At 49.8% G+C, this 23,060-nt stretch overlaps 1 protein-coding gene, 1 long non-coding RNA gene and 1 other non-coding gene across 4 annotated transcripts in view; 2 read left to right on the forward strand and 1 right to left on the reverse strand.

Moving 5' to 3' along the window:
* The window catches only part of MMD2 (monocyte to macrophage differentiation associated 2), a 51,585-nt gene that overhangs the window by 9,424 nt on the left and 19,101 nt on the right, over positions 1–23,060 (forward strand). The window lies entirely within an intron of this gene.
* Positions 9,166–9,239, reverse strand: TRNAN-GUU (transfer RNA asparagine (anticodon GUU)). Its single transcript has one exon. It is a non-coding gene; the product is annotated as a tRNA-Asn (tRNA).
* Positions 13,392–17,694, forward strand: LOC141994797 (uncharacterized). The gene is made up of 2 exons (XR_012641204.1): positions 13,392–17,018; positions 17,538–17,694. It is a non-coding gene; the product is annotated as an uncharacterized LOC141994797 (long non-coding RNA).

Consider the following 23,060-nt stretch of genomic DNA (forward strand, 5'->3'; position numbering starts at 1 on the left):
CACAAGGAAACAAACTAAAATCCATGAACTAAATACTTCTACAGACAGGAAAGAGAGAAAGGGTGTTATTTTTATTTGGAATTCTTGCAAGGTTTTCAGCTACAACAGTAAAAAGGGTGTCATACAAGGACCTAGATGGCTAGATAACAAGGCGATCAGAGTCTGAGTGACCACAGGGAACATGATACAACAAACAAATGGTGCAACTCAGAGTTTGTGTTTCACCAGAGCCAAGTGGAACTTGAAGCTTAAAATTTTCACGTTCTGTTCAAAATCTAGACCCTGCTATTTCTGAATGTGACACAATGTGAGTCCCCCTGATAAAGAAATTAGCATACTCCGCATCAGTTTGCAGAAGTTAATTAGTAGAGACAGGCCAGAACCAAACCTTAGATCCAAGCATCCAAATGTCAGGAGAGCTTGGATCCAGATCTACATCCAGCTCCAAAATTCGCTGCTCAGGATCATCTCTGCAAATTAAAGGATTTTATGCTTGGACTGACAGAAAGGATCAGATGGAGAAATGAGATTTAAATAATTATCTTCATTCTTGACTGGCTACACTGCACTGCCCATCTTTAATAAAGAATGTTAGCTGAGAAAACGTAACATTAGAGATGGTCAAATTGTTACCAACAACATGCATTAAAAGCACAGCTAGTGAGTAGTTTGCAAACCAGTCGCGATCTTCAAATGTTTTTGTTTTTCATAAATATTCACTGAATAATCTGGATAGCTTATTATTATTTATATTGCAGTAGCATCTGGAAACCCCAGCTAAGATCAGGGCCCCATTGCCCAAGAAGCTATGCATATGTATAAGGAGAGGTAGTCTCTACTCAAAAAACTTATTATTTGTACTAGAGAGTAGAAGTGACTTGCCCAAGGTTGGATGGTATATCAGCAGCAGGGCTGGGACTAGAACCAAGGTTACCTGACTGCTAGGCCAAGGCCTTAGGACCACACTGCCTCCCACAAAGTGTTTGTCTCAACTATACACCAAAGCAGCCTGGAGCATCTGACAGCTCAAGAGAATGGCATGTGCTTATTCAGGGGCTTTGAAATAGATGCTGTGCCCGGGGATGTTTTGCAGAGTTTTGTGGATCCGTTAACAGCCTGGACCGAGAGCGTTAAACAGGGCAAGATGTCTGTTATACCCTTTATTGAGGTGATGGGCCAGATTCTCTGGTCCAGAAGGGCTGTGCTCTCTGGATAAACATAGCAGTGAGTAGCAGCGGCGTATTAACGCCTAGGCTGACAAGGCCTAGGCCTAGGACGGCGAATTTGCGGGGGTGGCAAATTTATAATAGCAGCCAGAGGCTGCTTCCCCCGACGCTGGTTCGTGCCCTCTGCCCCCGGCCCCGCCCCAACTCCACCCCTTCCCCGCCCCCATTCCCCACCCCCTCCGTGCCCCTATTGATCCCCTTCCCCAAATCCCCACCCCGGCCCTGCCTCCTCTTCTGAGCGTGCCGCGTTACCCTCTCTTCCCCCCTCCTTCGCGAAGCTGTTTCGCGCACAAGCACTGGGAGGGAGCGGGGAGAAGCAGGACCCGGCGGCGCGCTCAGGGGAGGAGGCGGAGGCGGAGCAGAGGTGGGCTGGGGTGGGGGTGGAGGGGCAATTATTTCAGGGCCTAGGGGCGGCAAAATCTTCAATCCACCACTGGTGAGTAGAGGTGTGTTCGGACCATCTTTGTGGTCCCTATATCCTGTGGCTAGCTCAGACTAGTCCCTGATATAAGAGCAGTGCAAAGACTGCTCTAACTTATTGCCAGTACCCCAGGACTCCAAGGAGCCAATCCAGCAGCCATTTTTGGTGTACAGGGATGCTCCAGCCATATCCTGTCATGTCCTTCATGCCAGAAACTGCAATGAGAGTAGCATTATGCCATTAGGCTGGCACTTTGCCATTTAGGGATTCTCTTTGCATTAGCGTAGCCAGCTCAGAGGGGCTGCCAGAGAGGCACATACTAAACAGAGTAATGGTCAGTATTTCTCACAGTAACTACTTCTATAATACGACCTTCATTTCTAGTATCCGGGCACGTAGTATTTTATCTGCTCCCTGACTGGTTGGCCGAAACATTTTAAACACGCAAATATCAACTAATACATGTTGGGGGCATTCTTGCTAATATTTGCAAAACACTTGGGATTTGCAAGCATTTTTGCAAATCAGCCCTCTTTTGTCAGAAAGCCCACAAACAGCGACTGAAATGAGCAGCAATTTAATCTCCAAACATGTTCAGTCATCCGTGGTTTTAAAAAATGATTTGCTATTATCCCAGTATCAGGAACGGCCATGTAAGAGTTTGAGTTACCACAGAAATAAATGCGATAAAATGTGCTGGAAAAAATATATATCTACAGATATGGCGGGGATCTTCAAAGGCACGTTACTTGGCAGATAGGTATTAGCTCTTGTACTTTAGAGGGCGTAGGCGCCGACTCCGTGGGTGATCCGGGGCTGGAGCACCCATGGGGAAAAATTAGTGGTTGCTCAGCACCCACCGGCACCAGTCAAAAGCGTGTCTCTCTCACCAACAGAAGCTGGTCCAATAAAAGATATTACCACACCCACCCTTTTTCTGTAATGTGAATAGCCTCCCTCCAAAACTGGCAGAGGTGCTCAGAGGAGGGGGCAGAGAGGAGCAAGCAGTGGGCGGGGGGGGGAGGGGGAAAGGGCAGAGAGGGGGTGGGGCCTCAGGAGGGGGCAGAGTGGATTTGGGGCCTCGGGAGGGCACCCACCGGCAAAACCCACTCACTAAATCCCAGCCTTCTATATATAGATTTGGATGTGTGTACATTGTATGCGTAGGGTTGCCAACTTTCTAGTCGCACAAAACCGAACACCCTAGCCCCACTCCTTCCCTGAAGGGCCCCCCCCCCCGTGCTCACTATATTCCCCCTCCCTTGGTGGCTTGCTCTCCCCCACCCTCACTTACTTTTACTGGGCTGGGGCAGGGGGCTGGAGTGCGGGAGGGGGTGAGGCCTCTTACTAGGGGTGCGAGCTCCAGGGTGGGGCGAGAAATGGGGGGTTCACGGTGTTGGAGGGGGCTCCAGGCTGGGGTAGGGACTTGGGGTGTGGAAGGGGGTGAGGGCTCCTGCTAGGGGTGGGGCTGGGAATGAGGGATTTGGGGCGCAGGAGGGGGCTCCAGGCTGGGGGGTGGGGCCAAGGGATTCGAAGTGCAGGAGGGGGCTGCTGGTTGAGGCAGGGGGTTGGGGTATGGGAGGGGGTGAGGGCTCTGGGCTGCAGGTGCTGGCTCTGGGGTGGGTCTGGGTATGAGGGGTTCAGGGTGTGTGTGGGGGCTCTGGGCTGGGGCAGTTGGTTTGGGTGCAGGGTGGGTAAGGGCTCCGGGCTGGGGCAGGGATGAGGGGTTTGGGGTGAAAGAGGGGGCTCCAGGTTTGGGAGGGGCTCAGGGCTGGGGCAGGGGGTTGGGGCTCAGGGTTGGGCTGCGGGCTTACCTCGGGTGATTCCCGGTGACGGTGCATCGGGGGTGGGGGGCGCTAAGGCAGGCTGCCTGCCTGCCCTGACACCCAGTAGCACTGGAATATTTTTAGTAGTGGGGGTGCTGAAAGCCCCTGTGCATCCCCCACATCCGAGTCTGGGAGCAGGGCTGTGTCTCCGGGGGGGGGGGGGGGACGGGACGGGACACACGGACAGGGGTAAGGGGGCCGAGGCCACAGCTGGGGGTGGGCGTGGGATGAGGAGCGGTGCCCCGGGTAGGGGCCGGTAGCCAGGATCCCACGTGTGGGGCCAAGAGCAGAGCCCCGGCGGTGGGGCCAGCACCCCGCTCCCATTGGCCAGGAACTGGGAATGGGGAGCCAGTGCTCAGGGTGGGGGCAATGTGTGGAGCCCCATGGCCCCCCTACCTAGGACCCAGACCTGCTGGCCGCTTTTTGGGGCGCAGCGTGGTGCCAGCCAGGACAGGTAGGGACTAGCCTGCCTTAGCGCCGCAGCACTGCCGACTGGACTTTTAATGGTTGACTGGAGCCACCAGGGTCCCTTTTCGACCGGGTGTTCTGGTCAAAACTCGGACACCTGGTCACCCTATGTGTGTGATGCGTGTATATGTGTGTATGTATTGTTGCTCCCTGGGCCTGAGCAGTTAGCCGTTACTCAGGGCCTTGCAGGGTTGTTTCTGTTAGGGAGAAAAATCAGTAATGTGAGTCAGGTATAGTCTTGGTTTATGATTTTGTTTATTTACAAAGAATGTACACAAAGTCCTATTTCCCTGCACACAGTCAAAACAAACAACAGCAGGCAGCTTCCTTACTCAGAAATCCCCCTGGGTGCCACTTCAGCAAGCTCTGTGCCCAAGAAGTTCTGTCTCTCTGCTTCCTTTCCTGGTCACGCTCACGCCACTCCTCCTGGCTTCCTCTCTGATAGACATCGCCTAAAACCAATCACTCCATTTAGTCTGAGTCACCATACGGCCTAGTCCTCGGGCAGTAGACCCCTGCTGTTTTTTTTGCTTGAACTGCGTCTGTTGAGCCTGAAAGAGTGTTTGTCTTTGGACCCAAGACTCATCATCTGGTCTCTTTGCATCTTTTTGCATTGATATACATTGTGTGTGTTATTGTGCTATTGTTGGAATCCCACTGTGCTAGGCTGTGTATAAACACATGAAAATACACGGCCCCAGCCCTGAAACATATGCCATCTAGGGAGACAGGTGATCTAGATAACGAGCCTTTTGTGTTTCCATTTTTCGGACTCACTCTGCTCCCTCCAGAATGTTGCCAGTCCCTTTTGTTACATTAAAACAGCACAGAGAGAGAATGCTTTGTTCCCTCACCCGCACCTTCCCAACACACACCCACTCTGCCCTTGTCCAGGATGCTTCCATCTGAAATGCATGCTGCAATCAGTCCAAAAGCTGAAAGAGGCAAGTGGGTAGCAGGTTGAATTCCACTGAGGGGAAACGGATTGTAAAACCAAGAGCAGATTTAGTGTCTTTTTTCCTCCCAGCATGGAGGGCAAAGGAGGACGGAAGTTGTATTTAAAGTGTAGGACACACAAGGCTGAACTTTCCGAACCTGGATTGCCATATGTGCACGTAGGAGCTGGGAAAGGAGCACACAGATGCAGAGAAGCGGGCGCTGAGTACAACACGTACAGATATGAAGGCATGTGTGGGTGTTTTTGCAGATGGCAGTACTAGATGGGGTTAGGATTACAGTTTCCATTTGTAAGTTTCAGTGGGAAAGCTTTCCCTGCAGCCTGGTAAGAAGGCAAACCAGGTATTTTAGAATTTTTATAGTACAGTCATTTGGTTTGGGCAAAACATGTTATTGTTACTGCAGAGCTTGGGATTTTGTTCCTGGGACTCCCACGTGTTGGCACAGGACCCATGGTCTTGATCATTGCTTAGGCGAGAGCTGGGGAAGAGGGGTTGACTTGCTGTAAACAGGGGAGGTCAGGAGGGGCAGACACGTAGGGTTGCCAACATATTTAAAAAATAAGGGACTGTTTTCTTAGCACCCCCGCCCCATCCTCCTCCCAATATTATCATCATCATCATCATCATCATTCTTATTAATAATAATACTAAACAGTACTCATCTACCCTACATACCCAGGGTGTTTCTTGCTGCTTTTTGCAGCACTCAGCAACTCCCAATCTTGTTGTACAGAGATGAAACAATAAGGGACGTCCCTTGTAATAAGGCCAGAGAGGGACTTCCTGGCATTGGTGATATCATCTGTCAGAGGCCATTGCTTTCTCTATCTCTTGCTTCGTAATGAGATGCTGTCACTGAGCTGATCGGGGCTGGATTTATTTGCCAATTCCATGATGATTTCTGGAGTGAGTGTGACGGATGATTGTCAGGGAAGAGGCTAAAGAATAATCCTCTTTAGTGGTTCGGAAGAACCGACAGGGCTGCTGGGTGTTGGCCGGGGGAGGGGCAGTCAGTACCAGTTTGCTCTGTCTGAAAGATCAAGGAATGAAATTAAAGATGGGCCAAAATTGGAGAATCTGGATGTTCCCCACCAGTTTAAAGTGGTTGCCTTTGGGGTCCTTGCCAAACAGCAGCTCACCTGCTGCCCACTCATGTGACTTTTCCAAACCTCTCTTCCCCACCATGTTGTGGTGTTCAGTAATCACTCCCAGCCGAGGAGTCAGACAGAGGCTTGTTACTTTCCATGTCTGAGTTCGAACTGATCACTGTTGCTTAACATGAGCCTCTGTGTAACATAACAACCGGTTGCAACTAGCTTTCGCCAGAGCCTTTTAAGGGTACAGTTCCCCACATACATGACAGATACCACAAAAATACATGGAGCAGCAATTCTCCTCCTACCCAGGCCCACAGCTGAGCACCTACACCAAAGTCATTGCTAGCGTGAAGGGCAGCAACGCCATTTAAATCACTGGAGTTACACCAGGGCTCAGATTGGCCCCAAAAGCATCATGCATTCATACAGAGAGACACCAGACACATTCAAAAGCCAGCATCCCAATACACAGAGGCACAGGTCAGCACTCGTGCATATGGGCAGATGGAGAGTACACGTGCTGACACCCATCTCTCCTTTTAGAGAGTGCTGGTGTTTTCTCACAGCCACCCCGGAGCTCAGTCTGGGGCTTATCTACACGACAGGTGCACTAGTTAGCAGGTTCACCCCCCCCCCCCGCATGTAGTAGGGGCAGTACTTGACTATGTTCCCCCGCACAGGGCTAGAGCCTTGGACAGCACAAAGTTTTATCAAGGGCACAGTTAGGTCCTGTCCAAACTACAGAATGGTTGTAAATAGGTCAGGGGCCTGCTGTGCTGTAAGCGGATCCCCTGGCTTCATCTATTTGTAATGTAAATAGGGCCTGGGACATGCCCTCACCCCCCTGGGCTGGCTGAGTGTCTAAGCACTGCAATTATTCCTGTTTTAGCAAAGAGCTGAGAATTCCCAAGAGGTGGGTTTCCCCAACAACTCCTTCCATTGACAGATGTCTGCATATCCACATCGTGTTTTTTCCAGTAGACTCCCCTAATTCAGTCTCCAGCAAGCGGCTACCTGTAGCTTTGTGTCATGGTGACTTTTTTTGATGTGAGAGCTACAAGGAATGTGGCCCACTGCGTAACCTATGGAAAGTGTGTGGGGGAGGGATGGCTCCAGGAGTCGTACTCGTCCTGCTACTGTTAACAGCTGGCATGCAAGGGGTTAAGTGCTTGAGATAGGGAAGGGTAACTTGAGGGAAGGAGCTTCATCTTTGTATGTGGTGCGCTTTCAGTGACCCGTCATAAGGCCATTAGCTGAGGCCTGTCCACCAGGTTGGTGGTGTGGGATGTTCTTAGCACCTAGATCTCCATTCAGCCTGGGTGGGCACACTATTTAACAAGACAGGCCTAAAAGTAGCTGCTCGTATGGGCCTATTTACCATATTTACCTATCATAGGTTAGGGGCTATGTAATTATATACCCCATGTATTCATTGGGAATGGAGACAAGGGACGTCTTGATGCAACCTCTTTGACTTATTATTAATTACTAAACAGACATAGAGAGCACTGTATATGTGCATGGAACTTTAGGGAACAATGCAATGATCGGTCCCTGCTTCTAAGATGTGACAATCATGCTGATACTTTCCAGGGTTTTTGATTCCCACTGGTGCAGCTTAATGCCTGACCACAAGGGGTCAGGATTTCTCAACAAGAAGCATTCGTCCTCCTGGCAAACGCCCTGGTCCCATCTCTTGCCAAGAGATTTTTCTAGCCACCTGCAGCCTGGAAAACTGTGTGCGAGGGAGGTTTTATGAGCGCTTTGCGGGGGAGTGGCGGGGGGGGGGAGAGACTTGTTAACTCTCACATGGCTTCCCCACAGGTGTATAATGTGCACATCCCAAGCTTTATATCACACTAATCACCTCTTAGTAGAAATAATACCTAGCTGTCATATAACACTTTTCATCAGTAGACCTCAAAGCACGTTACAAAGAAGGTCAGCATCATTACCCTCCTTTTTATTTGGGGAAACTGAGGTACAGAAATGTGAAGTGACTTGGCCACGGTCACCCTGCAGGTCAGTGCAGAGCAGTCCCCTGAGTCCCTGTCCAGTGCTCTAGCCACTGAACCACACTCCCTCCCACTGTTTGCTCTTGCTCCTCCTCATGTGTATATATTTAAATGGAGGTTTTGTCAGCATAAATCTGAGAAGGACACACTATACGCAATTGGGGAAGCCACGTCTGAGTGGTGCAGCTCCTCCCACACAAGTGCATATAAACCTTTACCCCACATGCCATGATGTGTTCTGTCTATGCCTCAGGGAGTGTGTGAAATCTCAGTGCTTCAGATCCATGAGCCTCAGATCATCCACTTGAGTCTTCAAGCTCCCAGATGCTCTCACACCCCACCTAACATCTAAAATCTGGTTTTAACCCGTTTTCCTCTCTACCCTGCACAAAGCGAGAGCTAGAAAGCAGCTCACAGGTCTGTATGATGCTCAGAGCATCCTCATTCTTGGATAACAGGGAGTAAAAACACAGAGAGAGAGAGGGGATGAATATGGGAAACCAGCTCTGGATTTTCCTTTGATTCTGAGGGACAAGAGTTTCTTTGTGCTGGAGTCAAGAGTTGTGGGCATGGGATTTTTTGTAGCTTGCTCTCTGGGAAATGGGGCCAGGATCAGACAGGCCTGAAGGAGGGAAGTGGGAAACCCTTTGGCAGCAGTTAACAACCTGTGCATATTAATTCTGGCAAAGGCTGCCATCCTCCCATTTAGGACTGACAGCTCCACAAAGCTCAGCTAACTGTCTGCCAGAAGCAGCCACTGGAGAGAAAAAGGGGCTGGAAGCCCTCTTGTTCAGTTGCCGATGGCTCTCGTCTGTAATGGGGTGCAGCACGGGAGGAAACAGATTCTTCATGGTGACCCTGCTAACTCCCTCGCCTAGGGCAATGAGTGCATGTCACACTGAGCTTCTTCCAGATCAGAGAATCATAGAATATCAGGGTTGGAAGGGACCTCAGGAGGTCATCTAGTCCAACCCCCTGCTCAAAGCAGTACCAATCCCCAATTTTTGCCCCAGATCCCTACATGGCCCCCTCAAGGATTTAACTTACAACTCTGGGTTTAGCAGGCCAATGTTCAAACCACTGAGCTATCCCTCCCCCCAAAAAAGGGGGCCTTTGAGCTCTTAGCAAGTCTTGAGTAGCAAGGGGTGACCGCCATCCCCAGGTGGGCTTGAACCACCATCCTTTCGGTTAACAGCTGAATGCGCTGACCCATTGCGCCACAGAGACATGCTCATGCTGGGGCCTGTGTGCAGGAAATTGTACTTCTTCCTTGCAGGAACAGAAGCTACTGCAGGGAATAGTGTGGGAGCCCATCCCACGACTCCCCTCCCAGCCTTTCTCAGCAGTAGTCGCTGGATGGGATAGTGTAGGAGCAGGTTTGATGGGGGAGCTCAGTTACTCCAGTCCCAGCTTCCCTTAGCTGCTGTGGGGCATCTTGAGGTAACTTTCTATTTGGCCTTCTTACAATTTCTCTGTCTAGTTCCTTTACGGGATGCCATCTAACCAGGTGTGACTGGCAGATTGTTAGAAGCTGGCATCAGCACTGCTGTTTGGAGTGATCTGTGAGGGGAAGAGGGCTGAGTCACTGAGATGGAGGTATATCCATCTCCTCATTCTAGAGTCTTAGGGCAGAACGCATCCCCTCCCAAACACCCCATCTCCCCTAGAACAAATAACAGCAGTTCCTCCCATCTTCTCCCAAAGTTGGCCTCCATCATGGCAGCACGGGTGAGCAGCTGGCCTATCTCCTCACATGTGCAGCATCTAAAGGTGTCTAGTCTTTCCCTTTCTCTCATCTCCATTAGGTTGGGTGTCATGCTGTCCGATAAGTATATTATCTAGTGTTTTATTGAATGTTTTAAAGGGGTATTATCAGATTGTTCAAGCCCTTAAATGTATCTTTCATTCCTTTGTCTCCATCCAGGGAAGGATGGAATCATGTGTCTATACTACAATAGGATGTAAAATTGCTACTGTCTTCGGATTTTGTGTTTTTTAAATAGTGAAGTATTTTTTAAAAAATCCTCACATATTATAATTTGGGATGTGACCACTTGCATGAGGACTAACATGGTCACCAGGTATGTCAGCACACTGCATTGCTAATGCTGCAGTTTGGGGTTTGTCTAGACATAAAAATTAATCCAGAATAATATAGCGTGTGATTTTTTTTAAAAGCAGATTAACTATTCCTGATTAATTCCATGTGTGGATGCTCTTGTTCTGGAATAAGAGTGCCTTGTTCCCATTTAATTTAATCCATTAAATTAATTTGGAATAAGGCACTCTTATTCCAGAATAAGAGCATGTATGCATGGAGCTAATCAGGAACAGCTATTCCAGAATAACTGCCTGTGTAGACAAGCCATTAGACTTGGCAGGGCTCGTGTGAAGTGTCACTAGCCCAGAGCCAAGGGAATAGGGAAAGTTAATTTGGGGACATCAGCAGGTAGATACTGTCTCTTTAAACACCATGAAAATTGGTCAGTTGTTTAATAATGTAAATATATTTTCTATTTCCCTGTGTGTTTGTGCAAGCTATTGTGACGAGTTGGACCCCTCGTTCGGGGTGCCTCTGGATGTGCTGGGGTCCCACTGAGCCCGCCTGTCCCACCAGCCTGGGCTTCCCTTGCTCTGTGCTGCTGTGACAGGCTCTCAAGCCCTTTTCCAGCACACACACAAGTAGGGACACACCCAGCTGTAGAATCACACGGAGTCTGCGATCAGCTCTGTGTGGGAGGACTCAGCTAGGGGAATGGCCAGCACTTCTGTGCACGCACCCTCTGGAGTGTAAATCCAAAATTATATTGTCTTGCGCTATATAGAAATCTATATAGTGCAAGCTCATAAAAGTCGCCCCTCTCCCTCAATGTGGAGGAAGATATGGACAGCTCAAGTGTAATTAGAGTCTCCGGTGCCCTCTCCTAATGGGGCTGTCTGAAGACAGGTATTTCATCCAGACAGCAGCTCAGGTGTAAGGCTCTGATGGCTGTCCTTCCACTGGAGTGGGCAGTGCTCCAACAGGGCAGCCCTGCAACGAATGTACTCTAGGAAATAGTAGAGGGAGTGTGTAGCGTGAAGCTCACAGAGATGATGGTAGAAATCCTGCTGGAGGCTCATTCAGCTCGTCAGACTCGAGGCAAGCTGTTGTGGGTGAGGCAGGGAGATAGGGTGGAATCAGGCTTAGACGATGGATTTTGGCCCATTTGGCAGCAGGGTCCATGAGGGAAAGCCTGGAGCAGGGAGAGCATTGAGACTGTAAGCTCTTCAGGGCAGGGATTGTCTCTCTGTTGTGTGCAGCGGCTAGTGCAGTACAGTCATGGTCTGTGATTGAGTTGCTAGGCACTACTGCAATGCAATGAATAACGATGGGATCAAAGGCAAGAGCTGGGAGATGGAGGAGACAGGATGCCGGGTGGCCATTGTTTCATTTTTTTTTCACCAGGGGGGCTAGACTGGAGGATAAAGCATGTGAATGTCTGCAGGCCCCGGCAATGGAAAGCCCACGGGGGGAGGCTGCAGTGAGGCAGAGTATCAGCAACCTCCCCAGTTGCAGGACTCCAGGGCAGACCAAAACGTGGCTGGTGCTGACTAGGGTCCACCTATGGTTATTGTGGCTGGCAGAAGCACCCAGCTATCACAGCCTCTCAGCATCCTCGAACAGCTGGGCTCCCATTTTGCCCCTGGTGGAAATTAAAGCTGTTCCCCCACAGGGAGCCATTCCACCACTCGCCCTCCTCTGGAGCACAGCAGGCCCAGCCATCGCAGGGGTGTGTGCATTGTCAGCAAGTGCCAAGGGCGTCGTGCACTTTGCAGGATCAAGCTTGCAGTACAAAGAGGAGCTGGGTCGGAGGATAGGGTTTGTGAGCAGTATGGAGCCTGAGGAGGACAAAGTACAGTCAGACCAGCCTATTCTCATTTGAACAGGCACATTTAGGTGCTGCATGCTCTGATCATCTAGACATCACTAATTGCACCTGGTTAGAAGGTGCTTTGCTTTGTCTGATCAATGCAACCAGCCCAGCTGCTGCTAGGAAGTCTGTTCAGAATGCCCCATGGAGCATGCACTGGAAGGCACTTGGGGAGTGGCTACTGCTGCAGAGCCCAGGAGACATCCCCTCTGTGCCTTGGGGCTTCTGGTAAGGAAGCTGTAGGCATTGGTTTACATGGGGTCTGTAAGGGGAGACAGACCTTCCTGATTTGTTGAGGCTGAGGAGAGAGACCTTGTGGGGTTTGGGAATGAGGAGAAGAACCCAGGAGAGAGAGGGACCATGACAGCGCATGGTTACTTTGAAACTGCAGTGAAACTAAAGCCGCTTTGGATTAGAGCGGATGAATCCCCAGGGGTTGAAAGCTGAGGCTGTGGGCACTCCAATGTGTGTCAACATGTAGGCATAGCAAATGGGAAATCAGTTACATGATCCAAACTCCAGCTTTGCAGCTCGCTAACTTTAAGCTGCAAAGAAACTCACTAGGGGGTCAGACTTTCAAAGGCACAATTTTGTGCCTGCTCAGCTCCCAAAGAGCTTTGAAAATCTGTCTGTCTCCACAATTCTCCTTTGAACACAACCTTGCAAAAGGGCTGTGGAAATACCAGCCCAGGCACAAAATCTATTGCCTCTCCTGTCCCAGGATGCTAATGGGGGGGTCTTATTTATATTGTAGGTTTGCCTGAGGCATTACAGACAAGTCCTTGGCACAAAGCATTCAGTCTACAACATTCAAATTTAAAGGTACCACAGCGAGGGATGACAGTTAACAAAGGGAGTGAGAGGGGATGAGTGTGGCAAAATCTAATCGTACTCAAAAAAGGTTATCCCAGACAAATGAATATGTAGAATTTTATAAGGCTACATAAGCCCCCAATCAAATACAGGCCTACAAGATGGAGCACTCAGTGGTCAGATTCTTCTCTCAGTTACATTGGTATATGAGTCCAGAACAACTTGACTGACATTGATGGAGTTACTTTCCATTCCCATTGGTGGCCCTGAGAGCAGTGACAGGCAATTTGACCAACTGGGAAGTTAGGTACCTGTGTTGTATTCTTTGTGGAGATTTTGGACAGGTCTTATATCTATATCCCCATAGGGCCGTGGGCCTCTCCAGCCACATCAGCTGCTGCCCAGCTGCTATTGTTTTTTACTTATCAAATACTTTTGTGTTAAATTGGTGCTGGTGAAAGTGCTGGACTGGGAGCCCTAGAGACTGAATTCCTTGACTTGTCCACAGAACAAAGCACAGCACAGACAGCTCCATGACAACCTTCCCACCCCTGATTAAAGAAGCCACCTCTAGGCATGAGCAGACTTCCTCCAGCCCCGGCCTGTCCTGTGGCTATCAACAAGGGAGGTGGTTGGTATTGTCTGTTCAAGTGGAATTGGACTGAGACTATCAGCTCAGCATCTAAAATCACCCTGGACACTTGGGCTAACAGCCCTGCATTTCTACGTGAAGGGCTGGAGTGTGTTCAGCAGAGGCTCCATGCTTGGTCTGACTGAGCCCAAGGCTCCTGGCTGCTTTGGAAGAGGTGGGTCGAGTTAGGAGGGGCTTCTTTTTAATTGGGGAGCCGCGTTCCTCACCACTGCTTTGTAGGCCGGTTTGTAGATCTGGTTTTGCACAGACAGTGGCAAAAGGTGAGTTCTACATTTAAAATGAAAATAATTAAACTCCTTGGTCTCCCCCTCTCTCCTCCCCCCGAAACTGCGCTCATCGGAGCGTGAGGACCATCAGTCACTACTGACGGGGAAAAATGATCTGAAATCTCTCTGCCTTCACATCAGAGCATGATGCTCACTTCAGCTATGTCTACACTTAACACAATACAGCAGCAAAGGTGCAGCGTGTCAGTGTAGACATGCACTGCAGTGGTGGGAGGGATTCTGTCCCATTGCTGTGGTTAATCCACCTCCCCAGGAGGTGATAGCTAGGTTAATGGAAGAATTCTTCTGAGGACCTAGCGCTGTCTACACCGGGGGTTAGGTTGGCATAGCGACATCTCTCAGGGGGATGCATTTTTCACACCCCTGAGAGACACAGCTATGCCAATGTAGGTTTTCAGTGTAGACCAGCCCCAGAGACCCCGCAGACCCAACCCGCCTCTTGACAGATGCATTACCTACGCCGATGGGAGAACCCCTTCTCTTGGTGTTGATAATGTCTATGCTGATGTGCTACAGAGGCGCAACTGAAGCGCTGCTGCTGAGCTGCTGTAGTGGTTTAAGTGTAGACAAACCCAAAGGGAGGAGGAAACAAAGGCTTTGTCTACACTAGCACTTTTGTTGGCAAAACTTGTCAGTTGGGGTGTGGAAAAAAACCACACCCCTGATCCACATAAGTTTCACTGACAGAAGTGCCGGTGTGGACAGCGATATGTCGGCGGGAGATGCTCTCCCGCCGACATAGCTACCGATGCTCGTTGGGGCTGGTTTAATTATGCCAGCGGGAGAGCTCTCTCCCACCGGCACAGAGCCGCTACACAGGAGACCTTAGCTGTGTCGCTGTAAGGAGCATAGTGTAGACACAGTCAAAGATGTGAAGGCAAGAAGGAAAAGAGAGAGAGAGAGAAGTAGAAGAGATGAAAGAGGGAAATAAATACATAAAACCACAGCCCTGGCTACCTCAGGGGAGGAAGGCGGCAAAATTAAGCCATTGGCCTATTGTGAAGTTACATCTGATCTCTTGGGAGCCACTCAGATAATACAGTGAGGGATGCTTTTATCAGAACCTAGATAGACTGATCAGAGCTGAATTTCCAACAAATCCCAGCTCCCACTCCCAGGCCCTTGAGCCATCCGGTCCCCTGGCCTAGCTCCACTGTGTGTGTGAGGATATCCTTACATGCTGGTATTCAGTTCTGCCATTCCCGGACATTTACTTCCCTGCCCAAGTTCAAAAGTCGCACTCCCCCGTCCCAAGGGCCTGTGGGAATCGGTGTGACACGTGCCCCTGAGGTCAGCCTCGCTTTTATTATTAATAATAATAACGATCATCAGAGTCAGCATGGGCGAGAGACAAAGTGAGGTTTTGTTTTTTAAAAAAAATCTCCTCGTGCGTGTTTCCATGGAAACTGTGACATCACCGAAGAACCCTGAACGTCTGGGCCATGCAGAAAGGATTTAAAAAAAAAAAGAAAGAAAGAAAGGAAGAAATAAAAGCACCCAGATGGGGTTTCAGTGAGGCTCTGGACAGTTACCTAGCAACTGTACAGTAAAATAATGTCCTGTTGTTGGAGAAAGATTGTTACAGGATGTTGGGAAGGAATGCGAACAAAATCCGGGCTCAGGCAGGGAATTAACAAAGCCAAAGCTCTCTTTGTTTGCTGGGGCCTGGCTCGGGGGGGTTATTAAAGCCTATTAGTGAGACTAATAAACAGGGCCAGGGAAGTTGAGTAGTAAATGCACCCATGTGTGTCCCACAAGAGTAGCCCCGACTGAACAGAATAGGCCTAAGTCTCAGTGACAGGTTAGATCCAGGTTGGTCAGTTCAGCGTTGGTTTATTTTTATACAAACCAGGTCTAACCATGGCAGTGAGGCCAGGCTGTGAGCCAGCTGTGTTAGACCCTGGGATTTCTTGCCTGGGTGTGAAGGGTGTCGTCTTCCTCTGGGTTTGTTCAGCACCTAGGAACTAGAATCGTAGAATTATAGGGTTAGAAGAGACCGCTAGGGTCATCTAGTCTAACCCCCTGCCAAGAAGCGGGGGGCCTTTCAGTCCTACCATTGGGCAAATAGAGAATAATAAGTGGACATGGGCCTGCACTGGGTGATGCAGAACTGAGCCATTCCAGGAGGCAAGCTCCCAGGCAAGCCAGGGGAACATGCTAGCTGCTACACCCCTTAGGCAGGTGCAGCATGCACTCCTCTATGGCTGGCCCACTCTGCCAGCCAGTGGAGGGGGAAAGCATAGGCCATGGCTCCAGCTTCTTCCCACCTGAGAATACCTACAGGAGCACTGCTGGGGTGCTGCTATTGCACTCAAGTGAATGTGCAAGTGAGCACTTCGTGTGGCTGTGTGTTCCTATAGTGACTGGCCCCAGCAAAGATAAATCCTGCTACTAAAGCCTGGTCTATAGTACGCGGTTATTTCAGAATTAGCTGAGTTACTTCGAAATAAAACTGATTCCATCCACACGACCAAACCAGTTTTTTCGATTTAAAGGGCTCTTTAATCCAATTTCTGTACTCCACCTTGGCAAATGAAGTAGCACTAAAATCGAGTCACAGTTCCAGGTTACAGGTAATGTGGATGCAATTCGACGTTATTGGCATCCAGGAGCTATCCCAGAATGCTCCCTTATGACCGCTCTGGACAACACTCTCAACTCCGATGCACTAGCCAGGTAGGCAGTAAAAGCCCCGGGAACTTTTGAATTTCCTGTTTGGTCACCATCAGCACAGGTGACCATCAGCACAGTCCACCATCACAGGTGACCATGCAGAGTCCACCATCACAAGAGACCACGCAGTCCCGGATTCACAGATGAGCTCCAGCATGGTCCGAACGGGAGGTACTGGATCTCATCACACGTTGGGGAGACGAATCTGTTATGGCAGAACTATGTTCCAAAAAAAGAAATGCAAATACATACGCTAAAGTCTCCAGGGCCATGACGGAAAGAGGCTACTCCAGGGACACAGAGCAGTGTCGTACAAAAATCAAGGAGCTCAGGCAAGTGTACCAAAAAGCCAGGGAGGCAAACGGGGGCTCTGGGTCACAGCCCCATACATGCCGCTTTTACCGTGAGCTGCATGCAATTATGGGGGGTGATGCCACCACTACCCCACCACTGTCCATGAACACCTGCAAGGGGGGAGTAGAACGGAGCGAGGAGGATGAGTTTTTGGAAGACGAAGAGGAGGAGGAGGAGGAGGAGGACAGTGCACAGGTGGCAAGTGGGGAATCCGTTTCCCCCCCTAGCCAGGAACTATTCTTAACGCTGGAGCCAATAGCCTTCCCCCACTCCCAAGGCAGGGTCCCGGACCATGACCCTGGAGAAGGCACTTCTGGTGAGTGAGAGCTTGATTGGAGCCACACGGTAGGGGGTGGGGGGAAACCCAGCCGTGCTGGGCTGTTCGCGTTTAGTTTAAAGGGCTCATCCCTGCTCAGAACCTCATCGGAGGCACATGATATGGGGGGGGGGAGGGGAGGGTGTTGTGTGAAGTGATCATCCCAGAGAGCCCACAGGCCCTCCTTTTATATGGCAAACCCACCAGTCATTGCTTGCTATGGGAAAGGGGGCCCAGCAGTTTGAAAACATTGAAATGAATGTGGAAGAAGCAGAACCCCACGTGCCCCTAGGGCTTACCATGGCTGCCTGCAAGCTGAATTCTGTTGCCCGGCCGCATGTGGTGGCTTACTCACACCAAAATGGCAGGCACTTCAGTATAAGAGGCAAAATGCGACCTTGTACAGAAAGAACATGTGCTGTGTACTATGAATTGCCTGTTTCACTGAGAAAGAGTGTCCCCTTTGTTCTCTAAAATGTATCTTTTAAAATACTACCCTCCCTTTTTCTCCTCCCTCAGATGCAAATGTTTCAACGTGGCCCCTATCTATTCAGTCCCAGAGGCTGGTCCAGATTAAAAGGCGGAAAAAATGAACTCGGGACGACATGTTCGCCAAGCTCATGCAGTGCTCCCACACTGAATGCGTGGAGGCAAACAATTGCGGAGTCGCGTAAAGCATTACATGAATATGAAGAGAGGAGGGACGCGTGCGATGAGAGCAGGCAGGATGCTATGGTCAAGCTCATGGGGGAGCAAACTGACATGCTCTGCTGTATGGTGAATCTAATGCAGGAAAGGGAGCAAGACCACAGACTGCTGCTGCAGCCCCTGTATAACCACCCTCCCTCCTCCCAAAGTTCCATATCCTCCTCACCCTGATGCCCAAAGACATGGGCGGGAGGCTACGGGGACCCACACAGTCAACTCCAGAGGATTGCACAAGCAGCAGAAAGCTGGCATATCCGAAATTTTGATTTGGTTTCTGGACTTGTCCTTCCCTCCTCCTCCACCCCGCTAACCCAATACCTGTCCCCCCCACCCCGTCTAGCTTCTTATTTCTCTCAACGTTTTGTGCAACAAATAATAAAGAATGGTTTTTAAACAATTGTGACTTTATTTCCTTTCATATATATAGGAGGCGGGTAACTTTAAGAGAAACAAACACAACTGTCACACCGTTCCCTGGCCAGTCATGAAACTGGCTTTCAAAGCTTCTCTGATGGGCAGCGCGCCCTGCTGCGCTCTTCTAATCGCCCTGTTGTCTGGCTGTGCGAAATTGGCAGCCAGGCGAGTTGCCTTAACCTCCCACCCTGCCATAAATGTCTCCCCCTTACTCTCACAGATATTGTGGAGCACACAACAAGCAGCAATTACAATTGGAATACTGGTTGTGCTGAGATCTAACCAAGTCAGTAAACTGCACCAGCGTGCTTTCAAACGTCCAAAAGCACATTCTGCCACCATTCTGCACTTGCTCAGCCTATAGTTGAACTGCTCCTTACTACTGTCCAAGGTGCCTGCGTACGGCTTCATAAGCCATGGCATTAAGGGGTAAGCTGGGTCCCCGAGGATAACTATAGGCCTTTCAACATTCCCAACAGTAATTTTCTGGTCTGGGAAGTAAGTCCTTCCTGCAGCTGTTCAAACAGACCAGAGTTCCTGAAGATGTGAGCGTCATGCACCTTTCCCGTCCATCCCACGTTGATGTCGGTGAAACGTCCCTTGTGATCCACCAGTGCTTACAGCACCATGGAAAAGTACCCCTTGCGGTTTATGTTCTGGCCGCCCAGGTGTTCCAGGGCCAAGATAGAGATACACGTTCCATCTATCGCCCCGCCGCAGTTAGGGAACCCCAGCTCATTAAAGCCATCCACAATGATCTGCACATTTCCCAAAGTCACTACCCTTGATAGCAGCTGGTCAAGGATTGTGTTGGCTACTTGCAGCACAGCAGCCCCCACAGTAGATTTGCCCACTCCAAACTGATTCCTGACTGACCGGTAGCTGTCAGGCGTTGCAAGCTTCCACAGGGCTATGGCCACTCGCTTCTCAACAGTGAGGGCTGCTCTCATTTTGGTGTCTTTGCGCTTCAGGGCAGGGGACAGAAAGTCACAAAGTTCCATGAAAGTGGCCCTACGCATACGAAAGTTTTGCAGCCACTGGGAATCATACCATACCTGCAACACAATGCGGTCCCACCAGTCTGTGCTTGTTTCCCGGGCCCAGAATCAGCGTTCCATGGCATGAACCTGGCCCAACACCACCATGATCTCCCAGTCGCCACGTGCCGTGTTTCTAGGAAGTCTGTGTCCATGTCCTCATCAGTATAGTAATCGCGCTGTTGTCACTTCCTTGCTCGGTTTTGCAAGTACTGCACATACTACTGGATAATGTGCGAGGTATTTACAATGGTCAAAACTGCAGTGGAGTTCTGAGCGGGCTCCATGGCTATGGCGCCTGCACAGGTAATCCTGGAAAAAGGGCATGAAACATAGGAGAGCAGAGTGGCAGTGGAAGAGGTGCTGTTTGGTTCACGATAGCCAAAAAAAGGCGGGAAATGGCTGTCTTCTGTAGCTTTCATGGAGGCGGGAGCCCTGGACAGACAACATGGAGAAGCTCGGAAGCGCAGCAATAGTGGGAGAGCAGAGTTGGCGGCGGAAGCTGTGCTGCTCGGTTCACGGTGGCCGAGCAGAGTTGGCAGCGGAAGCGTTCGATGAGGAAGAGAAAGAGTAGATACTAGAGATTACATAGGAAGATGAGAGGAAATGCGAGGTGGATTCATAGTAGCAGGAGAGCAGCAGTGCACCGTCTGCTGAAAGCAGTATGGCTTCTGCACACCAAGAGGGCGTGAAATGATTGTCTGCCGTAGCTTTCACGAAGGAAGGAGCAACTGATGACACATACCAGAAACACCCGCGAGGATGTTTTTGCCCCATCATGCACTGGGAGCTTAACCCAGAATTCCAGTGGGTGGCGGGGACTGCAGGAACTGTGGGATAACTACGCACAGTGCACTGCTCCGACATTTGATGCTAGCCTCGGTACTGTGGACCCACTCAGCCAAATTCACGTGCTTTAGTGGGGACACAGAAGACCGAATCTATAAAATTGCTTCCGAAAATTCAAATAGAATAATTTTGAAATAATTTCATACTGTAGACATACCCTAAATGTCAGATTCCTTTGGCTCAAGTGGCATGGGCGGTTTTGAATGCTGAAGGTTCAGCTTCTGCTAGTGACCATGATATCCCTACCATGTTACATCTTGGTGCTGTAAGATCCTAACGGATGCTGCCATGCAATGGAGCCATGCCTCGGTGCTGGAGGGTCTTTGCTGCTATGTTTCAGCACAGCATCCATGAGAGTCAGATCCCTGTGCATAGGATCCTGGGGAATGACCCTGCCCTAGCAGGATACAAGGAACTCCCATTGGCTTCAGTAGGGCTTACTTGTACACAGCTAGGGAAGAATAGGTACCTTGGATGCTGTTCTGTAGGTCTCTGTGTGCTGACATGTAATATACCAGAAATAACGTGGTCATGACTCTCTGCTGGAGATTCCCAGATACACTGATCTGATATTGTAGAGATAATACAATTGTGTCTCACTAGCTAATAAGTGTTGCTGCAAAGGACGAACAGCTGTTTCTTCCTCAAAGAGCTCTTAAAACAGTGCTGTATTTGCCAGGGAAGAGTAGCCAGCTAGTTACTAAACCCCGACAGGATACTTTGCTCTAGATGTGCTTAGCGGGTCAAATTCCACACACAGTTTCACCTGTGCAGTCCCCATTGACCACATTGGCAGTGACACAGGTATAACAGAACACGTTGACCCTTCTACATCTGGTTTTATGTGGACTATGGTCATTCTTAATAGGGCGTTGCCCTGACATGGTGTAACATCCCAGAGTCATGCCATGGACGAAGGACTCAACTGTGACACTAAAGCCGCATTTTAGACACCATTAGCACTTGAATACTTATTCTGAAGATGACAGTAACACCAAGTGCTCCACTCCTTAGCTCAATCCCTTTGATTAGGGCATATGGCCTTGATTATCCCAAGCCCAAATATGAACCCTACACTTTGTCCAACCTTCATTATCTTGGATATGTTTTTCACTATGGAGACACATCTAGTTTGTCTACTCTTGTATGTTGAAGTTCAGCATGATACACCTAGCAACTGACAAGCCCCGATGCTATTTCTTTATCGGGGTTTAGATCTGGTGAGGTAAATTCTTGTGTTTCTTCAAACATCGAGAGCAATCGGATGCTTCAGATTAAGAGAGAGCAAATCAAAACTAAAGTGTCCGTGAGAGCATGGTTTGTGTTGTTCCTCTGCAGCACTTTGCACTGAGATGGGCTGCTTGTATCTTCAGGTGGGGGAATCCTTAGAAACATGCAGAGGTAGAGCGCAGAAAACAAAGGCATATTAGTGCAATATCCCATCTAAATGAATAGAGAGGAATGCAAAGTGTGACATTTTCCCTCTTATTCAGGTATACACACACAGACACGCACCACAACACAAAATCAGAGGCACGCAGCTGTGAAATGATGGTGTGAGGGCAAGCTAGGCCTTGGGACTCTTCCTCTCTTGGCCAAACATGGAGGAGGTCCAATGATGATTGGTTTCCCTCACCCCTTCTTTTGGCTGCCACCATTATGACCCCCAGCTGTCCTTTGTTTTCCATCCACATACCATAAAAGGGGTGTGCCACCCCCTGGAACAGGAAGCACTGAGAGCGGGCAGTGCAGTGTCTTCCCCATCTACCTTTAGAGGAAAGGCGTCATGTAAAGTCTGACAACTCAAGGCAGAGTGTCAGTGGTGAGGCCAAATTTGCTTCTCCCACAGGTTCACCACCCTCCAGCACCGCCGGCATCAATGGAACTGCACTGGAATCGCTGAGAGAAGCATATGGCACATGCTGTTTAACCTTAGAGAGGCAGAATGGCCTATGTGTAGCACATGGGACTCAGGGGATCAGAGCTTGTCTCTGTGGTTGATTTGCTGAGAGTCGTCTGCCAAGTAACATCACTTCTCAGTGCCTCAGTTTCTCCAAGTGTAAAATGAAGATCATAACACCAAGCCTGCCTCATTGGAGTCAGGCTTAACTGTTCCATGGTTACTTTTTAAGTGCTTTAGATCCTTGGCTGGAAGGTGCTATAGACAGGAAAAGGACTGTTATTCCCTCTCACCAGTTCAGCTCCTCCTCCTCCCGCCAGTTTTCCCTATCACCATCTGTGCGTCAGTCCTTCCCCTCCCCTGAGCCGTGGTGAAAGTGCTGGGCAAACCAGTGGTTTTGAGAAGTGGATCTATATCCTTGCTGTTAGGACCCTGTAACCCTATTTTTTGTGCCTGGCTGAGAGCACCCTGTGCCTACAGCGGAAAGCTGTGCAGTTCCAAGCGTGGCCTGTGGAAGGAGCTAGCACACAGAAATAGGCCCTGGCCCAGCAAATCCAAGTGGGACTCGAAGATCCAGAACGCTGTCTTTCTTACGCGTGCAAGCAGTTTTCTCTCTCTCTTCCCCTGGCCTCCTCATTCCAACCCTGAGCTCAGACAGTTGGCAGTACTGCCCACATGTCCCCGTGGAGCCTTCCTTCCTAACAGAGCTGGGTGATGCCTCCTAAAATAACAAGTGCATCTTCTCAATGGGTTGTGTGCGAATATTTGAGCTGTGCTCAGTTTCCCTAGGTGGCAAGATATCACTAGGGTAGGGGAAAGACAGCAGCTGTCAACAGGGCCAGAGGAATTTTAGGGGACACCTCTTCTGATCTTCCCTCTTTAGGAACATTAGTACGTGCCATTTCTCTACATCTCAGTGTCAGCATCCCCTGGAGTGGCCCCTTGCTGGCTGAGTTTGAGTCTTGCATAGCAGCAGCCTGTTGGCCCAGGATCCTGCCATACGTGGCATCTCGTGGGCACATGTAGCTGTGGGAAGTGAGTGCAGCTCAGAGGTGGTCGTCCAGCATAGGGAAAGTGTCTACCCAAGAAACTGTACTTAGGGGCCGCTGTGGGGTCAGAGGGTGCAGGAACATA

The sequence above is a fragment of the Natator depressus genome, chromosome 10, assembly GCF_965152275.1.
Source record: "Natator depressus isolate rNatDep1 chromosome 10, rNatDep2.hap1, whole genome shotgun sequence".
NCBI classification, from domain to species: domain Eukaryota; kingdom Metazoa; phylum Chordata; order Testudines; family Cheloniidae; genus Natator; species Natator depressus.